Below are 8,263 nucleotides of genomic sequence, written 5' to 3'. Positions count from 1 at the left end.
AAAAAATAAATTTTTGTTGAGATATCTAAACTTTTGTATAGATTTAAAAAAAAAAATCATTTCTACCAATAATCTATACATTATTCCCGTGTGTGCATTGATACGATTACCATACAAACCACGAAAATAACCATCAAAATAATTTCGATTGTATTCACACGTAGTATTCCAAAATTCGGCACGAATGGCATCTTCATTGTTCGATTGTATGATTCGCATGAGGCTACAGTGTACGTTGAGTGCGCCAAGTCGCCAAGTGTGACTCATGTCCGTGACAATTTTATTGATAATGCTAGCCAATTCATCCTTATTCACTAGATTTTCATTGAATGACTTACGTTTACCCATTTTGATCGATTGGAATCTTTCTGAATCCTCATCACCATTGTCGCCATCGTCACCATCATTGAAATCATCGCTGACATTATCATTATTCAATGTATTCGGCATACTGGTGGCACGAGTTGTTCGTTTCAAATCTTCGACTTTTCGCTTAACGTTTGAATTCAATTTGATGTTCCGTGTGAACTGATTCAACCGTGTGCTCAATTCATTTGCAATTGTTTCAACTGTGTGTAGAGAGAAATGTGTTGTAAATCATATGGATTCTGTTATATGAAATCAATGAAAATCTACAAAAAAAAACTATGTAGTCATTTTAAGCGATTTTAATATTCTAGCTTTGTTTGAAGCTATTATTCTTGTCATGGAAGAAAACACATTTTGACATTCCATTTCGATTTGACTGTGTGTTGACGATGTGCTGGCATTTTGTATATTTTGGTGTATCGGTGAATGGTGGCTTGACGAATTTGAGTGTTGTTGTTGCTGTCGATTGTTTTGATGTGGCTCGGTATCGATTGAAATACTGAGTTTCAGATTCGTTCTGTGACATGACTTCCAAACCAACGGTGCATGGTGTACAGCTAGGGTGTTTCCACATGAAAAATATTAAAAAGTGGCTATTATCATTTTGAAGAGCGTTAAATTCTGTATAAGATGATTTGATTTTTGATGCTGATTGGTGGCCGATGTCACTTCCTGGACTAAAAACACATTTGTAAATTGATTTCATGTCGCATTCACGCCAAAATCTGTAATTGATGAAAATATAAGATTGAACTAAATTAAAAACACTAAAAATAAATTTAATATCAAAATAATTGCCTAAATATTAATAAAAGTAACACAAAAACTCACAATTTTACCACAATAAACCAAAACAATGCAAAATCGCCAATTCATTTGACAGAATGACATTTGAAGCGTGATTCGGTGACAGGTTATGTGTCAAATGAATTGGCGATTTTGCATTGTTTTGGTTTATTGTGGTAGAATTGTTAGTTTTTGTGTTACTTTTTTTGAATATTTAAGCAATAATATTGATATTAAAATTATATTTCATGTTTTTAATTTTGTTCAATCTTATAATTTCATTGATTACACATTCTGGCGTGAATGCGACATGAAATCAATTTACAAATTTGTTTTTAGTCCAGGAAGTGACATCGGCCACCAATCAGCATAAAAAATCAAATCATCTTATACAGAATTTTACGCTCTTCAAAATGATACTAGCCACTTTTTAATATTTTCCATGTGGACACACCCTAGTGTACACTGTTGTAATTGAATGCTGAACTCCGTCGGCTCAGTTTGTTGGCTATTGTCCACAGTCACATCCAATGGATGATTCTCTTCTTCTTCTTCGTCTTGATCTTGTGCCGGCTCAGTTTGTTGACTATTGTCCACAGTTTCATTAACGCAAGTACGCTTCGGACGCATCCTTAATTATAAAATACGGAAAAAATAGAAACAAATCGATACATATTCGTACAATATCAAAGAAAGATCTTGGACAACAAACAAGCGGAACAGAACATAACCAAACTTCAAAAAGCAAAGAAAAAAAAAATTGAACACGTGCCGATAGCGATAATTTATTTTCGAAACACGACAAAACATGAATTTACCTGATTTATTTTGGGACTTGGATGAATTAATGCACAGGAAAAATCGTTCCGTTGGTCTGATTGACAATTGCGTCTCACTTTCTTTGATCGTTTAGATGATGAAATTATCAAACACGTTTTTTAAAGTTTAGAATATTTTCCAATTTGTTATCAATTTGTTTGAAATCACGACAAAATATGAATTAATTCGATAATTATTGAGGCTTATTTGATTTTGAGCACAAAAAAAATTAATTACGGTTTTTTTCCCCCTTTGAGACTAAATTATTTTAACTATTCCGAATGGAGCTCGCTGTGTAAGTGCGAAAGATTATTTGACATTTCGTAATAACAGTGCCGACAAACTAGCTGCTACAGTATATGTGTATGTGTATGTAATTGCGCATAATTAATTCAATCTGAAACAATGACCAATACACTTTGCATTTATGTTTATATTGGTCGCGTATATACAAGCAACTAGACGATGCGCCATCTATTGGTGATTGTTTTAATTTTCATTCGATTATATCGTTGTTTAAATGGTTATGAGCAAACAAAAGTCATAAACACAAAAACAAAAAATGGATCCACCAAAGTAGTATGGTAGCAGGTGTTGCTCGTTGACGTTTATATAAGTTTTCGATAGATGGCGACACAAATAAGATTTTAATTTTGAATATTTATTCTCTCCATTGAAATCGATGAAAGAAAACGTAATACATGTAGACATTACATGCTTTGTTGACTAGGATAATTTTAGTTCAAAACTCAACAACAAAACAAAAAAACAGTCCTTTTCAGCGCGTGGATATATAAATAGTTTTTCTCTAGGTTTTTCTTCGCGAAATTTTGTGATATGCAGTGAAACCGCGAATGTTGCGATATGCAGTGAAAACGCGAATGTTGCGATATGTGTTTTGGCATTCAGTTTGTGACTACCAAGTTAACACAGACACTGGTGTTTCCAACAAAGCCATGTCAATCATGAACAGTTATGTCAACCATATTTTCGAGCGTATCGCATATGAAAAAAATATCAAAACACTTTCAATTGCCGTTTAGAACATATTTGATTTTCAAGTAAACGAACGGAATACGCTATTTCTATGGAGGTGAATGTATTATGAAATAATTCTTTATAAAAAATAAATTAGTAGTCCTGAAAAGAACTGTTTTTTGTTATGTTGGATTTCTTAATTTTGAACTAAAATTATCCTAGTCAACAAAGCATGTAATGTCTACATGTATTACGTTTTCTTTCATCGATTTCAATGGAGAGAATAAATATTTAAAATTAAAATCTTATTTGTGTCGCCATCTATCGAAAACTTATATAAACGTATAAACGTCAACGAGCAACAAAAAACGTATGAAATGTTACATACTACTTTGAATTCAAATATTTTCTCCAATGCGAGCAGAGATGATAAAAAATCAAACAAAAGTATTTCAATGATGACGATATAAATACATACGATTAAAATGTATTTATATTGAAGAAAAAAAAATCATAAAGCCACCGTTCATATATATTACATTTACCAATCGACAACGAAAAATGAATCAATTTAATTGAAAATTGACGATGTCGTGTCTGCAGTTATTTTGAAAGAGTTTGAATTACAAGTGAAAAAAAAATTAGAGCAAACAAAATTTTATGTCAATAAGAAAAAAATCGAGTTGCTATTCTTCAAAATAAATCGTTTACCTTCAAAAATTCAAAACTCATAAAGAAGCAACAAAGAACTATTCACCATATATAATTCTTGAACTATGCGTTCATATATCACCCACCATCATCTGAAAGAAAAATCTGTACGAAATAAAAAACTTTGGTTAAACTGTAGAAGACAACAGTTGAAGAAAAATATAATTTTTCTCAGTTTATTTAATCCTCTTATATTCTAATTGAACAGTGTATGGTATTGACTTATCTGAATCTATTCAAACTACTGATCCTCTTATATTCTAATTAATAAATGAAATATGAATGGTATTGGCTGATTCAAGTGCGTGTGTGTGTTTGTGTGAGCGCACGCCGTAACCGTAACTACATTTATCATTTTTTTCTAAATATGCAAAAAAAATCCAAGCCTCTTAATAGTGATCTTACTTTGATGAAAACTTCGACACAAGTGAAGTCCGAATAACACTCGGCATGACGATGTAACCAAAATGTTGCGAAAAACCTGGTTACGAAATTCATTTAAACACGGGATTTCCTTATTTTGAATGATATACAATGTGTAGTATTTTCTTGATTTGAATCAGCTAAAATAGCCGACAGTAAATATTAAATGTTTGATGTAAGCAAAACTGACTTTTTTTCAGTTGAGCTAAGAATTTTGGAGTCACCATTTTGCATCAAATGGAAAATTGACGGTAAAATTCATCTCGAAAATACATTTCTCACGTTATTATTATAATGTAATGAATTCATAATAAAACTATGGTTACAATTACAACACCCATGAATGGGTTAGAATAAAAATCCGACTTGTATGCAAAGTATATAAAAGTTGAACACGGAGTTTTTTTTCATAGTTTATTTGTTGTAATGCAACAGCAATTCTATATAAAAAAAAACCTGTGTTCAACTTTTATAGACTTTGCATACAAGTCGGATTTTTATTCTAACCAATTCAATTGTGTGAATACAAAAAACTAACACAACTAATTTGTAAATTCGGAACGTTGCGTCAGAATGAACTCAAAGTAAAAAGGAGAGAATTTCTGAAACGTTTTGAATATACAAATGTATACTAAGTTTATATTCACAGTGCACAGCAGTAGTGTGCGGAGGGGGGTTTACCCCCCCCTGTGATTTGGATGAGATATTTTTTTTGCGAAATTTATTCGAATTTGCTAGGGTTTTTGATTCAAAAAAGTGAAAACTTTTTTTTTTTAGCTCATCAATGTAGAAAATTGAGGAGAATTCTTTCAATTTGCTACGGTTTTTGGTTCCGAGAGATTTTTTTCCGATTTGCAAGGGGTTTTCGCGGAGAAAATTCTTTCGATTTGATAAGGATTTTAGCCTCGAAAAGTGACTTCCAAAAAAAAAAAAAAAACGTAAATTTGTCTGATTTGCTAGAGAATTTTTTGTTTTTGGAAAATCAACAGTGGATTTTCTTTTCAGTGGTGTGTAGTATGCACATTTTTTATCTTTGACTTGCTTAAATTGATGAAATTTTCGAAAGGAACTGTGCAATATTTTTCGGAAAAATGACCGTTATGTGTCCGATCAGACGATCTCATTTTGGTATTTGGCCAATTTGGCCACTCCCACATGAAATTTTTAAGTCGCAATTGGCAACACTAGAGAATATCGCGACAATACACAAACATATTATGTGCAATCGAGTTTATTTATCTTGAAGAAGTCTGAATATAAATCGCTATGCACTGTGAATATTTTTTATTATATGTACACAGAATTTTTCGATCTTCTAATTGGCTATAACCATTACATGTACATAGAATAAGTTGCATTCTTTAACACATGCCTTCACAAAAAAAATCAGCACTCTCCTAATTTTAAAATGAGAGAAACAGAATTGGTTGGGTCAGAAAAAATCGATTTGGTTATTATCAATAAACTTTATTCATAATTTATTAAAAAAATCAAATTAAAATGAAATTCACAAAATTTGACATAACTTTACACATAAGGATGTTCTTATTAATTCTTTACTTATTAAATTCTAAACACTTTTTACAGGACCGTCGACGGAAAAGACAAAAAAGAGAAAAAGAAGAAAGGTTTGTTTTAGCTGTAAGCAATTAAACGCACACACAGTATATTCCCAACAGTATATAAATAATATCCAAAAGATCTGTTTAAATTGCATTTGAAAACAAATTACATATTATTGATGAGAGATCGAGGCGATACATGTTCGAAGTGCCCACTTCTTCGTATGAAGAAATGGATTAATACAACAATATATTGTTAATCCTATTTCAAACAAAAAGGACAAAAATAAAGTCGAAGTAAATAACGCGCTATGTTTGCAATATCTAAGCAAAGTTATAGCCAATTTTATTCTTATTTCAACACAAGAACAAAAACAGAACACATTTGTGATTCTGATAATTCAACTCAAATCAAAGGCAATTTTTAAACATAGGAGAAGCATATTGAAGTATTTTTTTTCCTCCATTTTTCTTTCTTAATTGTTTTTAACATAAAATAAGAACAAACATTTTATACGTTGATTAAAGATACATATATACATTAACTCAGTGTCAATTTGAATTCGTACATTTATTACTTTTAATTACAATAAAAATTCAATCTAATATGACTTATGTTAACAATGAACAACTTCAAAGCATACTATTTCTGTTTCTTTAAATTTTCAGTTTCCTATTCACATGAAATATTGTATAAGAAGAAATCTAATCACAAAATAGTCAATTCTGACAGAAAAAAAAACGAATTATAACTATAAAAAACATAAAGTTTCTCAACTTTGCTCGATAGATTGTTAAGTTTACTCTTCTTTCATAACGAAATAATAGAGTTAAAATTCATTTTGAAGTAAACGGATCGAAAAAGATACATTTTCGAAGAATTATTATAATATCCATCTATGTATAAAATTATAAGTTAAGATATTCAGATTATTTCCAAGGTGAGAGCCTTTTATCGTCATAAATTATATAGCAATCCAATTTTTATTCAATATGTCGTTCCGATATCAAAATCTATGCCATTTTGACTAATTTGAAACGAGCACAAATTACGGAGCTGAAAATATGGTTAAATTTAGTAGTTTCCAATAAATTTTAGCCTGCAATGAATTTTGGAAACACTGAAATCATTGATGCAAACTGTTTGCCCATCATTGCTCTGCTGAACAGCGTAGTGGAAAGATTTTGTCAAAAACGAAAAAAAATATGCAAAAGTTTGGTATTTGCAAGAACATAATTGGATCGCCAACACCTTTAATCTTTAAAAAATGAAATAAATAAGTCACTTATATATTATGTAATAATTTTCAAACATAGCTTATTAGTGTGAACAATTCCACAAAAAATTATTTTATTTTAATAATAGTTACAAAAATAAAACACTATTGAACACTATAATTTATTTTACTCACTGATTTTGAAGCCGTTTTATTCGCGCCCAATAATAATAATAATGAAACTGGTGAATGTTAGGAAACGGAATAAAATTGACTTATTTTTGACGACTTGAATAAATAATATGTATAAATTCGCTTAAAAATTAATTTAAATGTGTTTGTTTTTTTTTTTTCAATCATTTTTACGTTTGCCATAGCGTAACATTTAGGTGTGAATACATGGAAAGGAGAAACGACATTCATTAGTATCATAAGAATTGTATATGGAATACACGATGCGTAATTTTTCAACTTTAAAAGTGTGATGGAGACGAGACCCACCGTTTTTACATAATTTGAGTATGCCGATTTCAATGGCATCACCCGTTTTTATCTAACACGTCAGGATTTTCCACAATTTTCTAGAGAGTTTTCCGTAAAACCAAAATTGGCTGTTTATACTCTAGTAACATTTTGAATTCATGCAATATCCCAGAGGGGTGACCAATCAGGCGTTGTAGTACGGTTCAAGTATAGTTAAGCCACACAATTCGTTTTAAAAAAAATTGAGTCATTTAAAAAAAATTGATTTGATTATTCCCTTTTGAAATCCACATTTTGAAGTAAAATTGGTATCCATTCAAACGCTCTGAAAATGAGTATATGGGGGTTTTTTGGCATGAAAAGACCGAATATGGCGCTGTTTTTGCTATAAAATTGGGTTTGAATACACTAATTACTCTTATATATAGTCAATTAGCATAAAATACATGGCGAAGTTCGACAAAAGAACCCAAACCAAAAAGTTATAACAAATTTAAAGTCAAGTAAAAAGTTATATAAACATAAATAGAAAAAAAATAAATAAATAATCAAATAGTTCGTAATTATAGAGTGAAAAAAAAGAAAGTGATGTTATTATCATTATGGCAGACCCAGTCACTCTTGGAGTAGCGGCGTTATTCTTTATCGGTTGCTCGTTTGCTGAGGCTTCGATATCACATTGGTTATTTTCAAGTCATAGCTGTCCACGAACGTTCGTTCGTTCGTTCGTAGAATATTTTTTTGGTCTTTTTGTTCGTTCGTTCGTTCGTAGAAAATGAATTGTTCGGATTGTTCGTTCGTATGTTCGTACGAACAACGAACAACGAACACGTTCGTTCGTTCGTAATTTTTGGAAATTTATTTTCTCAATGACGTGAGCTGTCACGTCTGCATGTTTTTTTTTCTTCGCCTCTA

At 30.8% G+C, this 8,263-nt stretch overlaps 1 long non-coding RNA gene across 1 annotated transcript; it reads left to right on the top strand.

Annotated features, from left to right (window-relative positions):
- The first annotated feature begins 1,509 nt into the window (after positions 1 to 1,509).
- On the top strand, positions 1,510 to 7,063 carry LOC116351409. Its single transcript, XR_004202134.1, has 2 exons — positions 1,510 to 4,337; positions 5,674 to 7,063. It is a non-coding gene; the product is annotated as an uncharacterized LOC116351409 (long non-coding RNA).
- The last annotated feature ends 1,200 nt before the right edge of the window (positions 7,064 to 8,263 follow it).

The sequence above is a fragment of the Contarinia nasturtii genome, unplaced genomic scaffold, assembly GCF_009176525.2.
Source record: "Contarinia nasturtii isolate CC-2019 unplaced genomic scaffold, AAFC_CNas_1.1 Cnas_scaffold_5412, whole genome shotgun sequence".
Lineage (NCBI taxonomy): Eukaryota > Metazoa > Arthropoda > Insecta > Diptera > Cecidomyiidae > Contarinia > Contarinia nasturtii.
This window is presented reverse-complemented; position numbering and strand designations above follow the sequence as displayed.